Here is a 24,657-nt window from a genome sequence, read left to right on the forward strand (position 1 = left end):
ATTCGTCTGTATGCGAAATCCGATCAGGTTTGTTTGAGGAGACCATTTCCTGCAAAGGTAGCGCCAATATGGAAAACCCTGGGATCCAATTACGGCAATACCCACACATTCCTAAAAGCGTCCTGATCTGTTGCTGGGTTTGTGGCAGTGTCATGTCTCTAATGGCTTGGATTCTATCAGCGGTCAGGTGTCTCAGTCCTTGTGTTAGACAGTGTCCCAAATATTTTACCTTAGTTTGGCATAATTGCAACTTGTCTTTGGAAACCTTGTGACCTGTGTCTGAAAGATGAAACAGGAGCTGTTTCGTATCCTTCAGGGATGCCTCCAATGAATCAGAACACAGTAGTAGATCATCCACGTACTGTATCAACACTGATCCACTCTCCGGTTGGAAAGACTGTAAACAATCATGCAAAGCCTGAGAAAATATACTTGGACTATCTATGAAACCTTGGGGTAACCGAGTCCACGTGTATTGGACTCCTCTGTATGTGAATGCAAACAAATATTGGCTGTCAGGGTGCAGAGGTACCGAAAAGAATGCGGAGCAGAGGTCAATAACAGTGAAAAATTTGGCAGTGGGAGGAATTTGCATTAGGATGACAGCTGGATTAGGCACTACGGGGAACTGACTCTCAACTATTTTGTTAATCCCCCTTAGATCCTGCACTAGCCTGTAACCCCTCCCCCCACTCTTTTTAACAGGGAAGATGGGACTATTTGCTGTGCTGGACGTTCTTACTAGAATGCCCTGTTGTAGCAAGCGCTCTATTACTGGGAAAACTCCTAACTCCACCTCTGGCTTCAGAGGATACTGTGGGATTTTTGGAGCTATCCTACCATCTTTTACTTGTACAACTACTGGAGCTACGTTTGCCATTAATCCAGTGTCCTGTCCATCTTTTGTCCAAAGTGACTCTGGTATCTGAGATGTCATCTCTTCTACTTGGGATGGGTTCCTATTTGTCATAATGGAATGTGACATTAATTTTGATGGGGAGTCTAACATGTCTCGTACTTCCTGAGCGTGATTCTCAGGGATGTCCAAGAATACACCTTCAGGAGTACAATAAATGACGCAACCCATTTTACATAGTAAGTCTCTTCCCAGGAGATTAGCTGGTGCCGATGCAGCCAGCAAAAAGGAATGCTTGGTATGCAAAGGCCCTATTGTAATCTCGGCTGGTTTGCTAACAGGGTAGTGCTGGACTACTCCTGTTACTCCCATGGCTGGAATTGTCCTACCAGTGGTTCTCATGCCCACTGTCGAATTTATCACTGACTTGGCCGCCCCTGTGTCTACAAGAAAGTTTAAAGTTTTACCAGCTACATTGATTGCAATCTCTGGTTCGCTTCCAAGACTAGCAATCAACTTAACTGGGTGCAGATTACAGGTATGGCCACACCCCTATTGGGTATGCTGACCTCCCTGAATCCTGCTGGCAGCGACTACTTGTGCGGGGGTTAGCTGGGAACTACCAGAGGCATGCCAATCTCTGTTCGGGGGATATCTTTTTGTTTCCCCTGTATGTGGCTCAAAACTCCGCCTCTGTGGACCCTGCTCCCAATGTCGTGTGTCGTGTCGTTGTCTAGGGGGTTGAAAAGATCTTTGTACACTCTTTGTTCTACATTCTCGTGCATAGTGTCCCGGTCTGTTACAAGAAAAACATGTTATTACACTTGCCTTACCCACAGGATTCGGTGGTACATACGCAGGCTGCCTTGTGGTCAGCGCCTGTATACTTACGGATATCAACTTATCACTTTGCGATTCCCTGTGCCTAGTGATGTTTCTGTCGTGATCAATAGCAGCCTCTCTCAATGTGGACACTGACAGACCTCGCCAACATGGTTGTGTGGTCTGTACCCTAGCTTTTAATGTTTCTTTCAAACCATCCATCAGTACAGATACTGCTACTTCTCGATGGTTTGGGTTGGTCTTAATGTCTTCTATACCAGTGTACTTTGCCATTTCTAATAGTGCCCGGTGAAAATATTCTGTTGCCGTTTCGGACTCCTTTTGCTTAATGGAGAATATCTTGTTCCATTTAACAACGGCTGGGAAATACTCCTTTAGCTGTAAATTTATCCTTTTTACATTATCCTTGTTGTACACGTCTGTAAGCGGTACATCTTTATCCAATGCACAGTCAGCTAAAAATTGAGTTGCGTCGACATTGGAAGGTAAACAAGCTCTTAGCAGTATCTGCCAATCCTTGTTGTTGGGTTCTACAGTGTTACCTAGATCCCTGATGTATTTTTGGCTAGCAACTAAGTCCTTTCTGGGGTCAGGAAATTCGGACACTATTGTTCTTCATTCCATTCTGGAAAATGGAGTGTACATGGCAATGTTCCTTATGGGAGTGGCTCCAGACACATCTGTTTTTCCATTGGGAACTGCTATTACCCTTACAGGAGCAATTCTAACAGCCTCTTCCTGTGTAGATTCTACTGCTTGTTGTGGTACAATTGTTTCAGTGTAGTGCATGGTGCCGTACTTACCCGTTGACACGACCTCACCTATCCCTCCGCTAGGGGCTTTCACTAATCTCGTGGGTGTCGCTGTGCCTACTGTGGTCTCTGCTATGGTGGCTGCAAGAGAGAGAGCTGAAATTGTTGCTGAATCGTCTTCTTGATCACACTCCTGAGGAAGGTTCAAAACAGGGTACATCTTGCACGGGTTAATACTTGCATGAGTTATTTGGTTAACATCATTAACATTTACAGGGTTACTAAGAGTTTGTGTTTTACAACCCAGTGCGTTTCTCTCCGCAATCAACTTCTCTCCTGCAATGTATGGTGGAGGAGGAGCTGTGGCTATCAGCTTCCTGACTGCCCCAGATCCTGCCGCCAGAGCCAAACCTCTCTGTATCTCACCTTCCTGGTGCCATAACTGTAAATAATCATGATGTTGAATTCGTCTCTTTGTTGATTTTACGAGACATATCCTCCTCCTTAAATTTTGTAACACTTCTGGACTAAAGCTACCTATTCTTGGGAATTTGTCCCTGTCTTGTACAGTCATTCTTTCCCATTCATCACATAAAGATTCGGTGTGACTTCCATATTTTTCACACATTACATATCGTGCCGACCCAACTGGTCGGTTCACAGAATCAACCTGAACCAAGGTTGATCGCCCCCTACCTGAGCAACTGGCCCCCATAGTCTGCAGGTGTTGCTTAGTCCTCCTTGGATTTCTGTATCAAGGTTTTCAGCAAGCCTTTACAGACAACCAAATTACTCCACAGTAGGCCGGCGGTGGCGGTTTACCGAGTACCCCACTCACTCGCCCACCTCGACCAATACGACCTGATCACACCGACGTGGTGCTGGCGTACTCGATACAGGGCCCTACCAAAAACCTTCTGTTTACTGGAACATATGAGGGTTACCCGCAGGACACTTACTCTTTCCAGTAAAGGTGGGGTTGTTAGATAGTTCCTGAGTGACCAGCGAACTTCCCTTTAAAAATAAAAAATTACACAAATCACGTCAGAATGTACAAATAGCGTTTGTGACCACTTTACTCTAATGGTATTAGGTCAGATTACTAACTACTGCACACAATTACGTGCGGTCCAATCGTTCAGTACATAAGCACTACCTGTTATGTACTGAGAGATTTAATGGAATCGATGTTTCCGGCCGCGATTCCTTCAGCATGAGCTTATGGCCTATATGGGTTCTGCACCAACACCCCAGGCGTTGTGCCTCTTGTACCTTTATAGCGGACCTTTTAGTACCTTGTGACCTCCTGGTCTTGACCTTATGACCTCCTGGTCTTGTTACCTTATGGTCCGCTATACTCTAATGCTCAAATATTATTTAACCAGGGATGCCTCCCTAGCCACCGTATATGTCACTTACACGTATGTCCCTTGACGAGTACCCGACTTTCCTTTTGGTTCCACCTTAAAGTTGTATAAACTTATGTATAAAAAAACACACTCACTCAACACATGTACACTTTTGTTTCTATATCTATTTCTGCGCAGAAATTGTCTTCAGTCCAACAGTGTTACCAATTAGGAGCAGGATCTGTTAAACTAAATTTCAGATTTTTCCAAAAATAGATTTGCGTTATTTACCGCTGTGCGTTACTTATCGCCTTTGCGTTAATTATCGCTTTGCGCTAATTATCGCTTTGCGCTAATTCACCTTTTTCGTGACTTTGAGCTACGTGGGCGTAACCGGACGCTACGTTGCGTAATGTACGCTGCGTGCGTCTGCCTTTTGGATTGCGTACGCTAGTCTTTGTTAGCGACACGTGTACGCAATGCAAAGATCCACCGTAACACAATATATACTTTTATCAATGTAAATGATCCCTGATCATCTACCGCAATCCACACTGACTGCCTTGTCTCCTAGACAAATCGTGTGTTGTTCTATACTTTAACTATTACCTTTACTATGAAATAACAGCAAATCTCTTTTTAGCACTTTCTATCAACTATAAAAATTGGCAAACAGGAATAGTGATATACGAAATTGAAAAAGAAATGCAGATAAATGTATGCGTGCGTGTATACGCAAGACAGAAGAGAAATAAAACAGTTTTAAAAGACACAAGCGTTTTGTTCTTACTTCCGGTTCCCGGATTCCTTCAGCACTCTTTATCTAAGCGAAGCAGACGCTTATCCCGTCAGCACTGGGAGACAACCTCCCACCCTTTGCTGGGGGGATAATGTCTACTGATCTACCTAGTGCAGATATGAGAAGGATAGGACGAGTCCCCAATTGACAATGCTAAATACTTTTGTCGTATAAACAACCCTTTATGAAGTCTAAGAACACTGTACGCTGTTTACTTAAGAAGTACCGTACGGGTACGCTGGTTGCGTAACGATCGCTCAGCCGTAGGCGAGACGCTCAAGCGTCACGTTCGCTCACGGCCCAGTGATCACAGGACACGTTATTGGCTGTTGACTAACGTAATGATTCGCTATGGCGTAGCAGACGCTCGAGACCACGAGGAGATCACCAGCAGCGCAGACGCTCACAACGCTATACCTTTATGTCTAAACCTTTTAACAATGAAATACACAGAATACCTTAATGTGAATACAGGGTGTAAGTGCAACCTTGTGTAACCTGACTAACTACAAAGCTGCTTGAGCGTCACCGACGCTCAAGTGAACACTTAACACTATAGGAAATACACAGATACTGGTTTAGGGTCCAAAGCCTATTATCTGTATTATATCTAATATACTTGTAAAAAGGGGATAACAGTACAAATGATACACTACAATATAACAAAGACTTCCTAACCACAGAACTAAACAATAAATACAAAAAGACAATACTACACTGACCTAAATGCAATACAATACAATGCTATAATACTATGAGAGATATAAGAGAAAAGAGGAGAGAGAGAGAGAGACGGAGAGAGATGAGAGAAATTGGCTCACAGTAAGACAATGATTACGGAGAGAAAACTTACGCACAAAGGGTATGATCGCATGCGCCTCGATATCCAGCTCCCGGCTATCAGCAGATAACCGTTGATGAGAGAGTGAAGTTGGATATGGTCGGCCTGCCTATTTATGCCCCACACACAATGCAATCTCATAGTCCCTACAATCCCATTGTCCATTGGCCGAAGGAATTCGGCCCTGCATCATAACAAAAGGTCATAGGGTGATTCATACAGGTGGGCTGTGACGATTTCCAACAGCTCAGGTGGGTGGGAAACTAGGTTTCCCGCCGCATACCTGAGTATGAGTAAATAATAGAAATGGACATAAACTTCTTATGTCCATAACTATTCGCACGAGCGATTAATACGCTCCAAACCAACACCGGAATATTGCTAATTAAATACTCTTCCGATGGGTACCAAACACTGCTGTATGATTCCTGTTAGACCCTTCGTACGATGCAAAGAGGGATTCCTCAGCTCAGGGACATTCTATTTTAACCAAACTTTCAGAATCTATCAAAGGGACCATGATCTATAAACTACATTAATTGTGAACATTTGTAACGAATGAGTCGCACGCTACGACTACATACTCTTTACCGTAAATACGCATACCGTGCGAGCGGGTGCCCGCAATAGCGGGTATGCGCAGTCACGGGAAAGCGCACGCATGCGCAGCATGTACCAGTGTGCGGTGCAAATATGGCAGTGTGCATAGAGACATTTTTCTGACTTTGACACAGTGCTCTACCAGGTGCAATACATGATGCAATGTGTCTCAGTGCTCTACCTGGTATAGTGTGTCTCAGTGCTCTACCAGGTGCAATACATGATGCAATGTGTCTCAGTGCTCTACCTGGTATAGTGTGTCTCAGTGCTCTACCAGGTGCAATACATGATGCAATGTGTCTCAGTGCTCTACCTGGTATAGTGTGTCTCAGTGCTCTACCAGGTGCAATACATGATGCAATGTGTCTCAGTGCTCTACCTGGTATAGTGTGTCTCAGTGCTCTACCAGGTGCAATACATGATGCAATGTGTCTCAGTGCTCTACCTGGTATAGTGTGTCTCAGTGCTCTACCAGGTGCAATACATGATGCAATGTGTCTCAGTGCTCTACCTGGTATAGTGTGTCTCAGTGCTCTACCAGGTGCAATACATGGTGCAATGTGTCTCAGTGCTCTACCTGGTATAGTGTGCCTCAGTGCTCTACCAGGTGCAATACATGGTGCAAAGTGTCTCAGTGCTCTACCAGGTGCAATACATGATGCAATGTGTCTCAGTGCTCGACCTGGTGCAATGTGTCTCAGTGCTCGACCTGGTGCAATGTGTCTCAGTGCTCTACCTGGTGCAGTGTGTCTCAGTGCTCTACCTGGTGCAGTATGTCTCAGTGCTCTACCTGGTGCAGTGTGTCTCAGTGCTCTACCTGGTGCAGTATGTCTCAGTGCTCTACCTGGTGCAGTATGTCTCAGTGCTCTACCTGGTGCAGTGTGTCTCAGTGCTCTACCTGGTGCAGTTTGTCTCAGTGCTCTACCTGGTGCAGTATGTCTCAGTGCTCTACCTATGGCAATGTGTCTCAGTGCTCTACCTGGCGCAATGTGTATAACGTGCTCTGCCTGGCGCAAAGTGTATAATGTGCTCTGCCTGGTGCAAAGTATATAATGTGCTCTGCCTGGTGCAAAGTGTATAACGTGCTCTGCCTGGCGCAAAGTGTATAACGTGTGTGTTTGGGGGGGGGGGGGGGCTGCCTATTTTGTCAGTCCCGAGCCCCACAATTTCTGGTGGCAGCCCTGGGTAGAGTTTTATACCACAACGTCTGTAGGAACTCTCACAACAAGGGGTAAATTTACTAAGATGGGAGTTCTATTTAAGATGGGATGTTGCCAATAGCAACCAATCAGCTTCTACTTCTCATTTATCTAGCACTTTCTAGAAGATAATACCTGGAATCTGATTGGTTGCTATGGGCAACATCCCATCTTAAATAGAACTCCCATCTTAGTAAATTTACCCTTAAGTGTCTACTGTATTTACTGTACTACAGTATGTGGTTTTGTCTAGCCAGCATGCAAATGAAAGGGGGGGAAACTCTAAAGTACTGTAAAAGTACCACGGTATAACATTTTCCTTTTGTAGATAGAACTACAGTATTTAGCGGGACAGAATTTACTGTACCTTCACATATTTAGTCATTGAGTGACTCAAAATATTCCTGAGACTTTCAGGTTTTTTTTTTTTCAAATAAATTTTCTCTCTGAAACGTGTGTAGAATTTCCCTGGTAAAATGATTTTGTGTCACAGAATATTGTTCTAAAAATAATTTCTTTATATGAAAGTCTGGCATTGTGCTAGTATACTTTACCATTACTGTATATTTATACATGAAAGGAACTAGAATATTAAAATACCATATGTGCACAAATACTCAACAATGTACAGAAGTGAAGTAACCATACCGACAAGTATTGATGTGCACCGGAAATTTTTTGGGTTTTGTGTTTTGGTTTTGGATTTGGTTCCGCGGCCGTGTTTTGGATTCGGACGCGTTTTGGCAAAACCTCCCTGAAATTTTTTTGTCGGATTCAGGTGTGTTTTGGATTCGGGTGTTTTTTTTACAAAAACCCCTCAAAAACAGCTTAAATCATACAATTTGGGGGTCATTTTGATCCCATAGTATTATTAACCTCAATAACCATAATTTCCACTCATTTCCAGTCTATTCTGAACACCTAACACCTCACAATATTATTTTTAGTCCTAAAATTTGCAACAAGGTCGCTGGATGGCTAAGCTACACGACCCAAGTGGCCGACACAAACACCTGGCCCATCTAGGAGTGGCACTGTAGTGTCAGACAGGATGGCACTTCAAAAAAATAGTCCCCAAACAGCACATGATGCAAAGAAAAAAAGAGGTGCAATGAGGTAGCTGTGTGACTAAGCTAAGCGACCCAAATGGCCGACACAAACACCTGGCCCATCTAGGAGTGGCACTGCAGTGTCAGACAGGATGGCACTTCAAAAAAATACTCCCCAAACAGCACATGACGCAAAGAAAAAAAGAGGTGCAATGAGGTAGCTGTGTGACTTTGCTAAGCGACCCAAGTGGCCGACACAAACACCTGGCCCATCTAGGAGTGGCACTGCAGTGTCAGACAGGATGGCACTTCAAAAAAATAGTCCCCAAGCAGCACATGATGCAAAGAAAAAATGAGGCGCAATGAGGTAGCTGTGTGAGTAAGCTAAGCGACCCAAGAGATAGATTTGGGTGGGGTGTGTTAAAACTGAAATCTAAATTGCAGTGTACAAATAAAGCAGCCAGTAATTACTAGAGATGAGCGCCTGAAATTTTTCGGGTTTTGTGTTTTGGTTTTGGGTTCGGTTCCGCGGCCGTGTTTTGGGTTCGAACGCGTTTTGGCAAAACCTCACCGAATTATTTTTGTCGGATTCGGGTGTGTTTTGGATTCGGGTGTTTTTTTCAAAAAACCCTAAAAAACAGCTTAAATCATAGAATTTGGGGGTAATTTTGATCCCAAAGTATTATTAACCTCAAAAAACATAATTTACACTCATTTTCAGCCTATTCTGAACACATCACACCTCACAATATTATTTTTAGTCCTAAAATTTGCACCGAGGTCGCTGTGTGAGTAAGATAAGCGACCCTAGTGGCCGACACAAACACCGGGCCCATCTAGGAGTGGCACTGCAGTGTCACGCAGGATGTCCCTTCCAAAAAACCCTCCCCAAACAGCACATGACGCAAAGAAAAAAAGAGGCGCAATGAGGTAGCTGTGTGAGTAAGATTAGCGACCCTAGTGGCCGACACAAACACCGGGCCCATCTAGGAGTGGCACTGCAGTGTCACGCAGGATGTCCCTTCCAAAAAACCCTCCCCAAACAGCACATGACGCAAAGAAAAAAAGAGGCGCAATGAGGTAGCTGACTGTGTGAGAAAGATAAGCGACCCTAGTGGCCGACACAAACACCGGGCCCATCTAGGAGTGGCACTGCAGTGTCACGCAGGATGGCCCTTCCAAAAAACCCTCCCCAAACAGCACATGACGCAAAGAAAAAAAGAGGCGCAATGAGGTAGCTGACTGTGTGAGTAAGATTAGCGACCCTAGTGGCCGACACAAACACCGGGCACATCTAGGAGTGGCACTGCAGTGTCACGCAGGATGTCCCTTCCAAAAAACCCTCCCCAAACAGCACATGACGCAAAGAAAAAAAGAGGCGCAATGAGGTAGCTGTGTGAGTAAGATTAGCGACCCTAGTGGCCGACACAAACACCGGGCCCATCTAGGAGTGGCACTGCAGTGTCACGCAGGATGTCCCTTCCAAAAAACCCTCCCCAATCAGCACATGATGCAAAGAAAAAGAAAAGAAAAAAGAGGTGCAAGATGGAATTATCCTTGGGCCCTCCCACCCACCCTTATGTTGTATAAACAAAACAGGACATGCACACTTTAACCAACCCATCATTTCAGTGACAGGGTCTGCCACACGACTGTGACTGATATGACGGGTTGGTTTGGACCCCCCCCAAAAAAGAAGCAATTAATCTCTCCTTGCACAAACTGGCTCTACAGAGGCAAGATGTCCACCTCATCTTCACCCTCCGATATATCACCGTGTACATCCCCCTCCTCACAGATTATCAATTCGTCCCCACTGGAATCCACCATCTCAGCTCCCTGTGTACTTTGTGGAGGCAATTGCTGCTGGTCAATGTCTCCGCGGAGGAATTGATTATAATTCATTTTAATGAACATCATCTTCTCCACATTTTCTGGATGTAACCTCGTACGCCGATTGCTGACAAGGTGAGCGGCGGCACTAAACACTCTTTCGGAGTACACACTTGTGGGAGGGCAACTTAGGTAGAATAAAGCCAGTTTGTGCAAGGGCCTCCAAATTGCCTCTTTTTCCTGCCAGTATAAGTACGGACTGTGTGACGTGCCTACTTGGATGCGGTCACTCATATAATCCTCCACCATTCTATCAATGTTGAGAGAATCATATGCAGTGACAGTAGACGACATGTCCGTAATCGTTGTCAGGTCCTTCAGTCCGGACCAGATGTCAGCATCAGCAGTCGCTCCAGACTGCCCTGCATCACCGCCAGCGGGTGGGCTCGGAATTCTGAGCCTTTTCCTCGCACCCCCAGTTGCGGGAGAATGTGAAGGAGGAGATGTTGACAGGTCGCGTTCCGCTTGACTTGACAATTTTGTCACCAGCAGGTCTTTCAACCCCAGCAGACCTGTGTCTGCCGGAAAGAGAGATCCAAGGTAGGCTTTAAATCTAGGATCGAGCACGGTGGCCAAAATGTAGTGCTCTGATTTCAACAGATTGACCACCCGTGAATCCTTGTTAAGCGAATTAAGGGCTGCATCCACAAGTCCCACATGCCTAGCGGAATCGCTCCGTGTTAGCTCCTTCTTCAATGCCTCCAGCTTCTTCTGCAAAAGCCTGATGAGGGGAATGACCTGACTCAGGCTGGCAGTGTCTGAACTGACTTCACGTGTGGCAAGTTCAAAGGGCATCAGAACCTTGCACAACGTTGAAATCATTCTCCACTGCACTTGAGACAGGTGCATTCCACCTACTATATCGTGCTCAATTGTATAGGCTTGAATGGCCTTTTGCTGCTCCTCCAACCTCTGAAGCATATAGAGGGTTGAATTCCACCTCGTTACCACTTCTTGCTTCAGATGATGGCAGGGCAGGTTCAGTAGTTTTTGGTGGTGCTCCAGTTTTCTGTACGTGGTGCCTGTACGCCGAAAGTGTCCCGCAATTCTTCTGGCCACCGACAGCATCTCTTGCACGCCCCTGTCGTTTTTTAAAAAATTCTGCACCACCAAATTCAAGGTATGTGCAAAACATGGGACGTGCTGGAATTGGCCCAGATTTAATGCACACACAATATTGCTGGCGTTGTCCGATGCCACAAATCCACAGGAGAGTCCAATTGGGGTAAGCCATTCCGCGATGATCTTCCTCAGTTGCCGTAAGAGGTTTTCAGCTGTGTGCGTATTCTGGAAAGCGGTGATACAAAGCGTAGCCTGCCTAGGAAAGAGTTGGCGTTTGCGAGATGCTGCTACTGGTGCCGCCGCTGCTGTTCTTGCGGCGGGAGTCCATACATCTACCCAGTGGGCTGTCACAGTCATATAGTCCTGACCCTGCCCTGCTCCACTTGTCCACATGTCCGTGGTTAAGTGGACATTGGGTACAGCTGCATTTTTTAGGACACTGGTGACTCTTTTTCTGAGGTCTGTGTACATTTTCGGTATCGCCTGCCTAGAGAAATGGAACCTAGATGGTATTTGGTACCGGGGACACAGTACCTCCAACAAGTCTCTAGTTGGCTCTGCAGTAATGATGGATACCGGAACCACGTTTCTCACCACCCAGGATGCCAAGGCCTCAGTTATCCGCTTTGCAGTAGGATGACTGCTGTGATATTTCATCTTCCTCGCAAAGGACTGTTGAACAGTCAATTGCTTACTGGAAGTAGTACAAGTGGGCTTACGACTTCCCCTCTGGGATGACCATCGACTCCCAGCGGCAACAACAGCAGCGCCAGCAGCAGTAGGCGTTACACGCAAGGATGCATCGGAGGAATCCCAGGCAGGAGAGGACTCGTCAGACTTGCCAGTGACATGGCCTGCAGGACTATTGGCATTCCTGGGGAAGGAGGAAATTGACACTGAGGGAGTTGGTGGGGTGGTTTGCGTGAGCTTGGTTACAAGAGGAAGGGATTTACTGGTCAGTGGACTGCTTCCGCTGTCACCCAAAGTTTTTGAACTTGTCACTGACTTATTATGAATGCGCTGCAGGTGACGTATAAGGGAGGATGTTCCGAGGTGGTTAACGTCCTTACCCCTACTTATTACAGCTTGACAAAGGGAACACATGGCTTGACACCTGTTGTCCGCATTTCTGGTGAAATACCTCCACACCGAAGAGCTGATTTTTTTGGTATTTTCACCTGGCATGTCAACGGCCATATTCCTCCCACGGACAACAGGTGTCTCCCCGGGTGCCTGACTTAAACAAACCACCTCACCATCAGAATCCTCCTGGTCAATTTCCTCCCCAGCGCCAGCAACACCCATATCCTCCTCATCCTGGTGTACTTCAACACTGACATCTTCAATCTGACTATCAGGAACTGGACTGCGGGTGCTCCTTCCAGCACTTGCAGGGGGCGTGCAAATGGTGGAAGGCGCATGCTCTTCACCTCCAGTGTTGGGAAGGTCAGGCATCGCAACCGACACAATTGGACTCTCCTTGTGGATTTGGGATTTCGAAGAACGCACAGTTCTTTGCGGTGCTTTTGCCAGCTTGAGTCTTTTCAGTTTTCTAGCGAGAGGCTGAGTGCTTCCATCCTCATGTGAAGCTGAACCACTAGCCATGAACATAGGCCAGGGCCTCAGCCGTTCCTTGCCACTCCGTGTGGTAAATGGCATATTGGCAAGTTTACGCTTCTCCTCCGACAATTTTATTTTAGGTTTTGGAGTCCTTTTTTTTCTGATATTTGGTGTTTTGGATTTGACATGCTCTGTACTATGACATTGGGCATCGGCCTTGGCAGACGACGTTGCTGGCATTTCATCGTCTCGGCCATGACTAGTGGCAGCAGCTTCAGCACGAGGTGGAAGTGGATCTTGATCTTTCCCTAATTTTGGAACCTCAACTTTTTTGTTCTCCATATTTTATAGGCAGAACTAAAAGGCACCTCAGGTAAACAATGGAGATGGATGGATTGGATACTAGTATTGGATACCTGCCGACTGCCGACACAGAGGTAGCCACAGCCGTGAACTACCGCACTGTACACTGGTTGATAAAGAGATAGTAGTATACTCGTAACAACTAGTATGACACTATGACGACGGTATAAAGAATGAAAAAAAAACCACGGTTAGGTGGTATATATTATAATAATAATACAATTATGGATGGACGGACTGCCTGCCGACTGCCGACACAGAGGTAGCCACAGCCGTGAACTACCGCACTGTACACTGGTTGATAAAGAGATAGTAGTATACTCGTAACAACTAGTATGACACTATGACGACGGTATAAAGAATGAAAAAAAAACCACGGTTAGGTGGTATATATTATAATAATAATACAATTATGGATGGACGGACTGCCTGCCGACTGCCGACACAGAGGTAGCCACAGCCGTGAACTACCGCACTGTACACTGGTTGATAAAGAGATAGTAGTATACTCGTAACAACTAGTATGACACTATGACGACGGTATAAAGAATGAAAAAAAAACCACGGTTAGGTGGTATATATTATAATAATAATACAATTATGGATGGACGGACTGCCTGCCGACTGCCGACACAGAGGTAGCCACAGCCGTGAACTACCGCACTGTACACTGGTTGATAAAGAGATAGTAGTATACTCGTAACAACTAGTATGACACTATGACGACGGTATAAAGAATGAAAAAAAAACCACGGTTAGGTGGTATATATTATAATAATAATACAATTATGGATGGACGGACTGCCTGCCGACTGCCGACACAGAGGTAGCCACAGCCGTGAACTACCGCACTGTACACTGGTTGATAAAGAGATAGTAGTATACTCGTAACAACTAGTATGACACTATGACGACGGTATAAAGAATGAAAAAAAAACCACGGTTAGGTGGTATATATTATAATAATAATACAATTATGGATGGACGGACTGCCTGCCGACTGCTGACACAGAGGTAGCCACAGCCGTGAACTACCGCACTGTACACTGGTTGATAAAGAGATAGTAGTATACTCGTAACAACTAGTATGACACTATGACGACGGTATAAAGAATGAAAAAAAAACCACGGTTAGGTGGTATATATTATAATAATAATACAATTATGGATGGACGGACTGCCTGCCGACTGCCGACACAGAGGTAGCCACAGCCGTGAACTACCGCACTGTACACTGGTTGATAAAGAGATAGTAGTATACTCGTAACAACTAGTATGACACTATGACGACGGTATAAAGAATGAAAAAAAAACCACGGTTAGGTGGTATATATTATAATAATAATACAATTATGGATGGACGGACTGCCTGCCGACTGCCGACACAGAGGTAGCCACAGCCGTGAACTACCGCACTGTACACTGGTTGATAAAGAGATAGTAGTATACTCGTAACAACTAGTATGACACTATGACGACGGTATAAAGAATGAAAAAAAAACCACGGTTAGGTGGTATATATTATAATAATAATACAATTATGGATGGACGGACTGCCTGCCGACTGCCGACACAGAGGTAGCCACAGCCGTGAACTACCGCACTGTACACTGGTTGATAAAGAGATAGTAGTATACTCGTAACAACTAGTATGACACTATGACGGTATAAAGAATGAAAAAAAAACCACGGTTAGGTGGTATATATTATAATAATAATAATACAATTATGGATGGACGGACTGCCTGCCGACTGCCGACACAGAGGTAGCCACAGCCGTGAACTACCGCACTGTACACTGGTTGATAAAGAGATAGTAGTATACTCGTAACAACTAGTATGACACTATGACGACGGTATAAAGAAAGAAAAAAAAATACCACGGTTAGGTGGTATATATTGTAATACAATTATGGATGGACGGACTGCCTGCCGAGTTCCGACTGCCGACACAGAGGTAGCCACAGCCGTGAACTACCGCACTGTACTGTGTCTGCTGCTAATATAGACTGGTTGATAAAGAGATAGTATACAATACATACAACAATATACTACTATACTGGTGGTCAGGCACTGGTCACCACTAGTCACACTGGCAGTGGCACTCCTGCAGCAAAAGTGTGCACTGTTTAATTTTAAATTAATATAATATTATGTACTCCTGGGGGCTCCTGCTATAACAACCTGCAGTGCTCCCCAGTCTCCCCCACAATTATTATAAGCTTTGCCTTTTATACATTGATGTGCAGCACACTGGGCTGAGCTGAGTGCACACAGACTGAGTCACACTGTGTGACTGGCTGCTGCTGTGTATCGTTTTTTTTCAGGCAGAGAACGGATATAGCAGAGAACGGATATATTAAAATAAATAAAAGTTAACTAACAACAACTGCACTGGTCACTGTGGTAAACTCTGTCTGACTCTGCACAATCTCTCTCTCTCTTCTAATCTAATTTCTAATGGAGAGGACGCCAGCCACGTCCTCTCCCTATCAATCTCAATGCACGTGTGAAAATGGCGGCGACGCGCGGCTCCTTATATAGAATCCGAGTCTCGCGAGAATCCGACAGCGTCATGATGACGTTCGGGCGCGCTCGGGTTAACCGAGCAAGGCGGGAGGATCCGAGTCTACTCGGACCCGTGAAAAAAACATGAAGTTCGTGCGGGTTCGGTTTCAGAGAAACCGAACCCGCTCATCTCTAGTAATTACCCTGCACAGAAACAATGTAACCCCCCCAAATCTAACTCTCTCTGCACATGTTGTATCTGCCCCCCCCCCTCCTTTGCAGTGCACATGGGTGGTCATTCCGAGTTGATCACTCGTTATTTTTTTTCCCGCAATGGAGCGATTAGTCGCTAATGCGCATGCGCAATGTCCGCAGTGCGACTGCGCCAAGTAAATTTGCTATTAAGTTAGGTATTTTACTCACGGCATTACGAGGTTTTTTCTTCGTTCTGGTGATCGTAGTGTGATTGACAGGAAGTGGGTGTTTCTGGGCGGAAACTGGACGTTTTCTGGGAGTGTGCGGAAAAACGCAGGTGTTTCAGAGAAAAACGCGGGAGTGTCTGGAGAAACGGGGGAGTGGCTGGGCGAACGCTGGGTGTGTTTGTGACGTCAAACTGGGAACGAAAAGGACTGAGCTGGTCGCAGGGGCAGAGTAAGTCTGGAGCTACTCAGAAACTGCGGGGTAATCGTTACGAGAAAATTAGCGAATCTTTCGTTCGCAATTCTGCTATGGTAAGATACACTCCCAGTAGGCGGTGGCTTAGCGTGTGCAATGCTGCTAAAAGCAGCTAGCGAGCGAACAACTCGGAATCACCCCCATGGTTTTGCCCATCTGCTAACAAATTTGCTGCTATGAACAGGTCTGAATTAGGCACATAATTATTTGAGAAACTGATTTAAGTATATTAAATTCCTGGATTTTAAAAAGACAAGGGTACATTTACTATTACTAAGCAGTGATAAGAGTGGAGAAGTGAGCCAGTGGAGAAATTTCCCCATCAACCAATCAGCAGCTCTGTATCATTTTATAGTATGCAAATTATAGATGTTACTTCAGTGCTGATTGGTTGCCATGAGCAACTCCTCCACTGGCTCACTTCTCTGCTCTTATCACTGCTTAGTAAATGTACCCCAAAGAGAGGTAGCAAACAGGTGTCACAGTAAGAATGGAAGATATATAAAATACCTCCCAACATGACCCTCTCCAGGAGGGACACAATGCTCTGCTTCTGGACTTTTCTATTAATGTATGATTACCGGCACATATGTTGAACAGGTTAATGGATAAGAAAGGTGTTTCAACACAGGTGATGGCAATCAAACATTAATAGAAAAGTCCATAAGCAGAGCATTCTGTACCTCCTGGAGAGGGTCATATCGGGAGGTATGATATAAGATGACCAAACTTAACTAGGTACGCCAGGCTTTCCCAACCGCGGTCCTCAAGGCACACCAACAGTGCAGCTTTTAGTGATATCCAGGCTGCAGCACAGATGGTTAAATAAAAATAAGTGAGCTACTAATTAAGTCACCTGTGCTGAAGCCTGGATATCACTAAAACCTGCACTGTTATGCTGCTTTCAGATCGCAAATGTCGGATTCCACCCGGTAAGAGAAACGTGTCCACACCGGGTGGGATCCAGCATTTGCTCTCCTCTGCTGGCTTTCCGACCTGGGTCGGATGCCATAGCAGCGGGGTGCCCAGCAGGGGCGGGGGTGGAGGCAGCACTGGGAGATTAGCTCATCTCCTGCGCCGCCTCTCCCTATGCTGTTAATGGGAGCCGTGTCGCATCGGAACGGCTCCCATTCACACTGCACCTGACCCGGTATTCAACCCGGTAATAACCCTTCTTTTTTACCGGGTTGAATTACCGGGTCAGGCGACCCGCTAATTCTGCAAAGTAGCTTTCACATCGCACACTGACCCGTTTCGACACGGCAATATGCCGTATCGATACCGGGTCATTTGTGCGATGTGAAAGGGGTATTAGTGTGCCTTGAGGACCGTGGTTGGGAAAGCCTGAGGTATGCACTTGAACAATGGAACAAACAATGCCACTGCAATTTCACTCCAATGATACAATCCCAGAACACATGATTTGGAGCATACACACTACAGTAAGCAATCTTCCAAATAATGAAATGATACATTGTGTCCAGGGATTATATTCATTTAATCATACCTCCCAACTTCTGTCTCTAGAAAGGAGGGACATCTGCACGCGCCCTCCCAAAAAAGGGGTGTGGCCTATGGAAAAGGGGACATGGCTTCGCGGTAGGGCCCGTGATCGCGAGCCATGCACCGTTTTCATCACTGGGGGTCATGTCCAGTGCTCTGTGAGCTGCTGGCATGACCCCTCTCCTTCTGTCTCCACTGTATAGATGCTGTGCGCATGCGCACAGCGTCTATTCACCGCTGCTCTGCTAAGCAAAGCAGCGAGTGCAGGCGCCTCCCAAGTGCCCCCCCCCCCACTGTGGGACACTGCGGCCCCGCAAAAATCGGGACAGTTGGGAGGTATGATTTAATTGTTGCTCCTGTACACACTATGCAATCATGTAGCACAGTGCCAAACTTCAGAGTCCAACATATTATGTGGTCATTTGGTCCTGCAATGTGGTCATGTGCTACAGCATGTCATACCATATGATACGCAGGACAACAGGTGGGACAATGCAACGAACTACGTGTGTAAGCGAACTGCGCATGGGCTAGCGCCTCAAAGCGCTGGCGCGTGCCAGATAGCCGTCGGTTGTCTCAGCCCTGCGATCGCTTCCGCCTGATTGCCAGGCAGAGGCGGTCACTGGGCGGGAGGGGGCGGTCTGGCAGTGTTTGGCCGCCGTTTAGGGGATGCGGTCCGGGCAACGCAGGCGTGCCTGGATATTTGGGGGGGCCGTCACACCCAGCCATTGCGACCCTCGCAGCGATGAGTAGCTCCTGCCATCGTGCACTGCAATGCTTTTGTATTTGTGCTGTGGGGTCGGTCCTGACATGCAGGCGGACTAGCCCTGTGCTGGGCGTCCCCTCACATGTCTGGGAAGCTGATCGTAGATGTGCTAAATTTAGCACATCTACGATCAGGTCTGAATTAGGCCCACTATGCAATGGTTGTGGCAATCCATCGCAGATTGCAAGATTGACCAATTTATTGTATAGTGTGAGTTTAAGGGCCTACCCACTAGCCGATTTCTGCATAAAAAATAAACGATAACGACATTAATGTTGTTATAGTTTACTTTTAGCTTGAAACCGGCCAGTGTGTAGGGGAGTCAGATTGATGAACGATGAACGATGCGCGCTCCTGCATGTCACTCAGCGTTCATCAATATTGAGCTGACATGCAGCTCAACCCATCAATGTTGGGCTGAGCTGCATGTTTGGAAATGGCGGTGATGACGTCACTGAACGTTATCGTTGAACGATAACGTTCAGTGTGTACGCACTATGGGGCAAATTCATTATGAATCGCCAGTAGCGATTCGTACAGAATTTTTGCTGAGGGGCCGCGGGCGCATGCGCAGCAGGACCTACTGCGACTGCAATTTCTGTGGGGGGGATGCAGAAATTACGATCATCTCTGCCTGTCAATCAGGCAGAGGCGGTCGCGGGGCAGGAGGGGGGCGGCAACACTCCGTTTTCTGGGTGGAAACGGTGCGTTGCGGGGGCTTGCCAGCCCAAACGGTGGGCTGGTACGCATGAACGGGGCGTGTCGGGGATGCAGCCGCAGCAGCTGCGTGACATCACACGCAGCTGTTGCGACAACAAAAATGGCGCTGGGACTCCTGCGGCTGCTGCTAAGCTGCGCCGGCAGGAGTCATCCTTAATTTCTGCTAACAAGCAGAAATTGCGTGCTGTTCGCAATTTCTGCTTGAAGCAGGGGGGGGAGGCGCCGGTCAGCATGCTGGGCGGCCTTGCCCAGCGCCGGGCGGGGCCTCCAACATGCGTGCTAATGGGTAGCAAATTCTGCTGATTAGCAGAATTTGCTAACCTTACTGAATTGGCCCCAATATCGTTGAACGCTATATCGTTCAATGATATAGTCATCCATCGCAGCCGTTCCGCCATCGGGTAGTGTGTACCTGCCTTATGCTTAAGGGAAATTAGATTATCAAATGCAATTATTAAATGATGATAAGTTAAAATAACTGTATTAATCGACTGATTAAAAAACAAACAGAGAACATTTTATATGTCCATAGCTAATATGGCTGAATTACAATTAGTGATGTGCACCGGACATTTTTCGGGTTTTGTGTTTTGGTTTTGGATTCGGTTCCGTGGCCGTGTTTTGGATTCGGACGCGTTTTGGCAAAACCTCCCTGAAATTTTTTTGTCGGATTCGGGTGTGTTTTGGATTCGGGTGTTTTTTACAAAAACCCCTCAAAAACAGCTTAAATCATAGAATTTGGGGGTCATTTTGATCCCATAGTATTATTAACCTCAATAACCATAATTTCCACTCATTTTCAGTCTATTCTGAACACCTCACACCTCACAATATTATTTTTAGTCCTAAAATTTGCACCGAGGTCGCTGGATGACTAAGCTAAGCGACCCAAGTGGCCGACACAAACACCTGGCCCATCTAGGAGTGGCACTGCAGTGTCAGACAGGATGGCACTTCAAAAAAATACTCCCCAAACAGCACATGATGCAAAGAAAAAAAGAGGTGCACCAAGGTCGCTGGATGGCTAAGCTAAGCGACACAAGTGGCCGACACAAACACCTGACCCCTCTAGGAGTGGCACTGCAGTGTCAGGTAGGATGGCACTTCAAAAAAATAGTCCCCAAACAGCACATGATGCAAAGAAAAATGAAAGAAAAAACAGGTGCAAGATGGAATTGTCCTTGAGCCCTCCCACCCACCCTTATGTTGTATAAACAGGACATGCACACTTTAACAAACCCATCATTTCAGCGACAGGGTCTGCCACACAACTGTGACTGAAATGACTGGTTGGTTTGGGCCCCCACCAAAAAAGAAGCAATCAATCTCTCCTTGCACAAACTGGCTCTACAGAGGCAAGATGTCCACCTCCTCCTCATCGTCCGATTCCTCACCCCTTTCACTGTGTACATCCCCCTCCTCACAGATTATTAATTCGTCCCCACTGGAATCCACCATCTCAGGTCCCTGTGTACTTTCTGGAGGCAATTGCTGGTGAATGTCTCCACGGAGGAATTGATTATAATTCATTTTGATCAACATCATCTTCTCCACATTTTCTGGAAGTAACCTCGTACGCCGATTGCTGACAAGGTGAGCGGCTGCACTAAACACTCTTTCGGAGTACACACTGGAGGGGGGGCAACTAAGGTAAAATAAAGCCAGTTTCTGCAAGGGCCTCTAAATTGCCTCTTTTTCCTGCCAGTATACGTGCCAGTGACGTGCCTACTTGGATGCGGTCACTCATATAATCCTCCACCATTCTTTCAATGGTGACAGAATCATTTGCAGTGACAGTAGACGACATGTCAGTAATCGTTGGCAGGTCCTTTAGTCCGGACCAGATGTCAGCACTCGCTCCAGACTGCCCTGCATCACCGCCAGCGGGTGGGCTCGGAATTCTTAGCCTTTTCCTCGCACCCCCAGTTGCGGGAGAATGTGAAGGAGGAGCTGTTGACTGGTCACGTTCCGCTTGACTTGACAATTTTCTCACCAGCAGGTCTTTGAACCTCTGCAAAGGCGACACATGGCTTGACACCTGTTGTCCGCATTTGTGTTAAAATAATTCCACACCGAAGAGGTGATTTTTTTTTGTAATTTGACCAGGCATGTCAATGGCCATATTCGTCCCACGGACAACAGGTGTCTCCCCGGGTGCCTGACTTAAACCACCTCACCATCAGAATCCTCCTTGTCAATTTCCTCCTCAACGCCAGCAACACCCATATCCTCATCCTGGTGTACTTCAATAGTGACATCTTCAATTTGACTATCAGGAACTGGACTGCGGGTGCTCCTTCCAGCACTTGCAGGGGGCGTGCAAATGGTGGAAGGCGCCACCTCTTCCCGTCCAGTGTTGGGAAGGTCAGGCATCGCAGCCGACACAATTGGATTCTCCTTGGGGATTTGTGATTTAGAAGAACGCACAGTTCTTTGCTGTGCTTTTGCCAGCTTAAGTCTTTTCATTTTTCTAGCGAGAGGATGAGTGCTTCCATCCTCATGTGAAGCTGAACCACTAGCCATGAACATAGGCCAGGGCCTCAGCCGTTCCTTGCCACTCCGTGTCGTAAATGGCATATTGGCAAGTTTACGCTTCTCCTCAGACGCTTTTACTTTTGATTTTTGGGTCATTTTACTGAACTTTTGTTTTTTGGATTTTACATGCCCTCTACTATGACATTGGGCATCGGCCTTGGCAGACGACGTTGATGGCATTTCATCGTCTCGGCCATGACTAGTGGCAGCAGCTTCAGCACGAGGTGGAAGTGGATCTTGATCTTTCCCTATTTTACCCTCCACATTTTTGTTCTCCATTTTTTAATGTGTGGAATTATATGCCAGCATCAATAGCAATGGCCTACTACTATATATACTGCGCACAACTGAAATGCACCACAGGTATCGATGGATAGTATATTTGACGACACAGAGGTAGGTAGAGCAGTGGCCTTCTGTACCGTACTGCTATATATTATATACTGGTGGTCAGGAAACTGTGCAAAACTGAAATGCACCACAGGTATGGATGGATAGTAAACTTGACGACACAGAGGTAGGTAGAGCAGTGGCCTTCTGTACCGTACTGCTATATATTATATACTGGTGGTCATCAAAAATATGCACTGTACTCCTACTATATACTACAATGCAGCACAGATATGGAGCGTTTTTCAGGCAGAGAAAGTATAATCCTGGTGGTCACTGGTCAGCAAAACTCTGCACTGTACTCCTCCTATATAATACTGGTGGTCCCCAGTCCCCACAATAAAGCAGTGTGAGCACAGATATATGCAGCACACTGAGCACAGATATGGAGCGTTTTTCAGGCAGAGAACGTATAATACTGGTGGTCACTGGTCAGCAAAACTCTGCACTGTACTCCTCCTATATAATACTGCTGGTCCCCAGTCCCCACAATAAAGCAGTGTGAGCACAGATATATGCAGCACACTGAGCACAGATATGGAGCATTTTTCAGGCCGAGAATGTATAATACTGGTGGTCACTGGTCAGCAACTGTACTCCTCCTATATAATACTGGTGGTCCCCAGTCCCCACAATAAAGCAGTGTGAGCACAGATATATGCAGCACACTGAGCACAGATATGGAGCGTTTTTCAGTCAGAGAACGTATAATACTGGTGGTCACTGGTCAGCAAAACTCTGCACTGTACTCCTCCTATATAATACTGGTGGTCCCCAGTCCCCACAAGAAAGCAGTGTGAGCACAGATATATGCAGAACACTGAGCACAGATATGGAGCGTTTTTCAGGCAGAGAACGTATAATACTGGTGGTCACTGGTCAGCAAAACTCTGCACTGTACTCCTCCTATATAATACTGGTGGTCCTTAGTCCCCACAATAAAGCAGTGTGAGCACAGATATATGCAGCACACTGAGCACAGATATGGAGCGTTTTTCAGGCAGAGAACGTATAATACTGGTGGTCACTGGTCAGCAAAACTCTGCACTGTACTCCTCCTATATAATACTGCTGGTCCCTAGTCCCCACAATAAAGCAGTGTGAGCACAGATATATGCAGCACACTGAGCACAGATATGGAGCGTTTTTCTGGCAGAGAACGTATAATACTGGTGGTCACTGGTCAGCAAAACTCTGCACTGTACTCCTCCTATATAATACTGCTGGTCCCCAGTCCCCACAATAAAGCATTGAGCACAGATATTTGCAGCCACCTGAATAAAACTAAGAGGACGCCAGCCACGTCCTCTCACTATCATTTCCAATGCACGAGTGAAAAATGGCGGTGACGCGCGGCTTTATATAGAATCCAAATCTCGCGAGAATCCGACCGCGGGATGATGACGTTCGAGCGCACTCGGGTTAACCGAGCAAGGCGGGAGGATCTGAGTCTGCCTCGGAACCGTGTAAAATGGGTGCAGTTGGGGGGGGGGGGGGGGTTCGGATTCCGAGGAACCGAACCCGCTCATCACTAATTACAATTTTTACTTATTGCTATACTGTATGAACCTCCACTGATTTATGCTTTTTGCTGTCCCCGCCAAATACAGTGTGACGTGTATGCCTTGCTGACATGGGTGCCCAAGACTGTTTATTAGTATTATTCTGATTACCAGTATTCTTAGTGTATGAAGTATGCACCTGCATTGTTCTTTTTGCTGCATGGCACTACAAGTCTCTCTCTCACACACACACACACACACACACACACACACACACACACACACACACACACACACACACACACACACACACACACACACACACACACACACACACCCACACCCATCATTTTTGTCCATGATAGTTGCAAGATGTTGGGTATGGGATGCCGGCGACCGTGATCCCGACGGTTATAGAAATGTGGTCATAGAAATGCGGTCATAGAAATGGAGGCATACCGCGAGTCCGCGCACCCGTGCTGGTTGCGTGCCCCTGCCCATCTCCATGGAAATAGGGCATGTCGCGAGTCCACGCTCCCTAACTCGCGGCACGCCCCCGACTTCAGTGCCCGCGCGCCCCGTATATGGCATGCCCACCCCTGGCATGTGTCCACGAAGGCACGCATGTACACACATGCCAGGGCCAAATTCGGACCCCAGTTCGTCCCTGATTATGACATACTGTACATAAACAATTTGCTAGCACCTAATCTGACCACAGAATTGAATCTTGAAGAAGTTACTATGTGACAATGGGGGTCATTCCGAGTTGTTCGCTCGTTATTTTTTTCTCCCAACGGAGCGATTAGTCGCTAATGCGCATGCGCAATGTCCGCAGTGTGACTGCGCCAAGTAAATTTGCTATGCAGTTAGGTATTTTACTCACGGCATT

The 24,657-nt window shown here is 46.4% G+C and overlaps 1 protein-coding gene across 2 annotated transcripts in view; it reads left to right on the forward strand.

Moving 5' to 3' along the window:
- LOC135054944 (uncharacterized) overlaps positions 1 to 24,657 on the forward strand; it is a 236,422-nt gene that overhangs the window by 157,478 nt on the left and 54,287 nt on the right. The window lies entirely within an intron of this gene.

The sequence above is a fragment of the Pseudophryne corroboree genome, chromosome 3 (genome assembly GCF_028390025.1).
Source record: "Pseudophryne corroboree isolate aPseCor3 chromosome 3, aPseCor3.hap2, whole genome shotgun sequence".
Lineage (NCBI taxonomy): Eukaryota > Metazoa > Chordata > Amphibia > Anura > Myobatrachidae > Pseudophryne > Pseudophryne corroboree.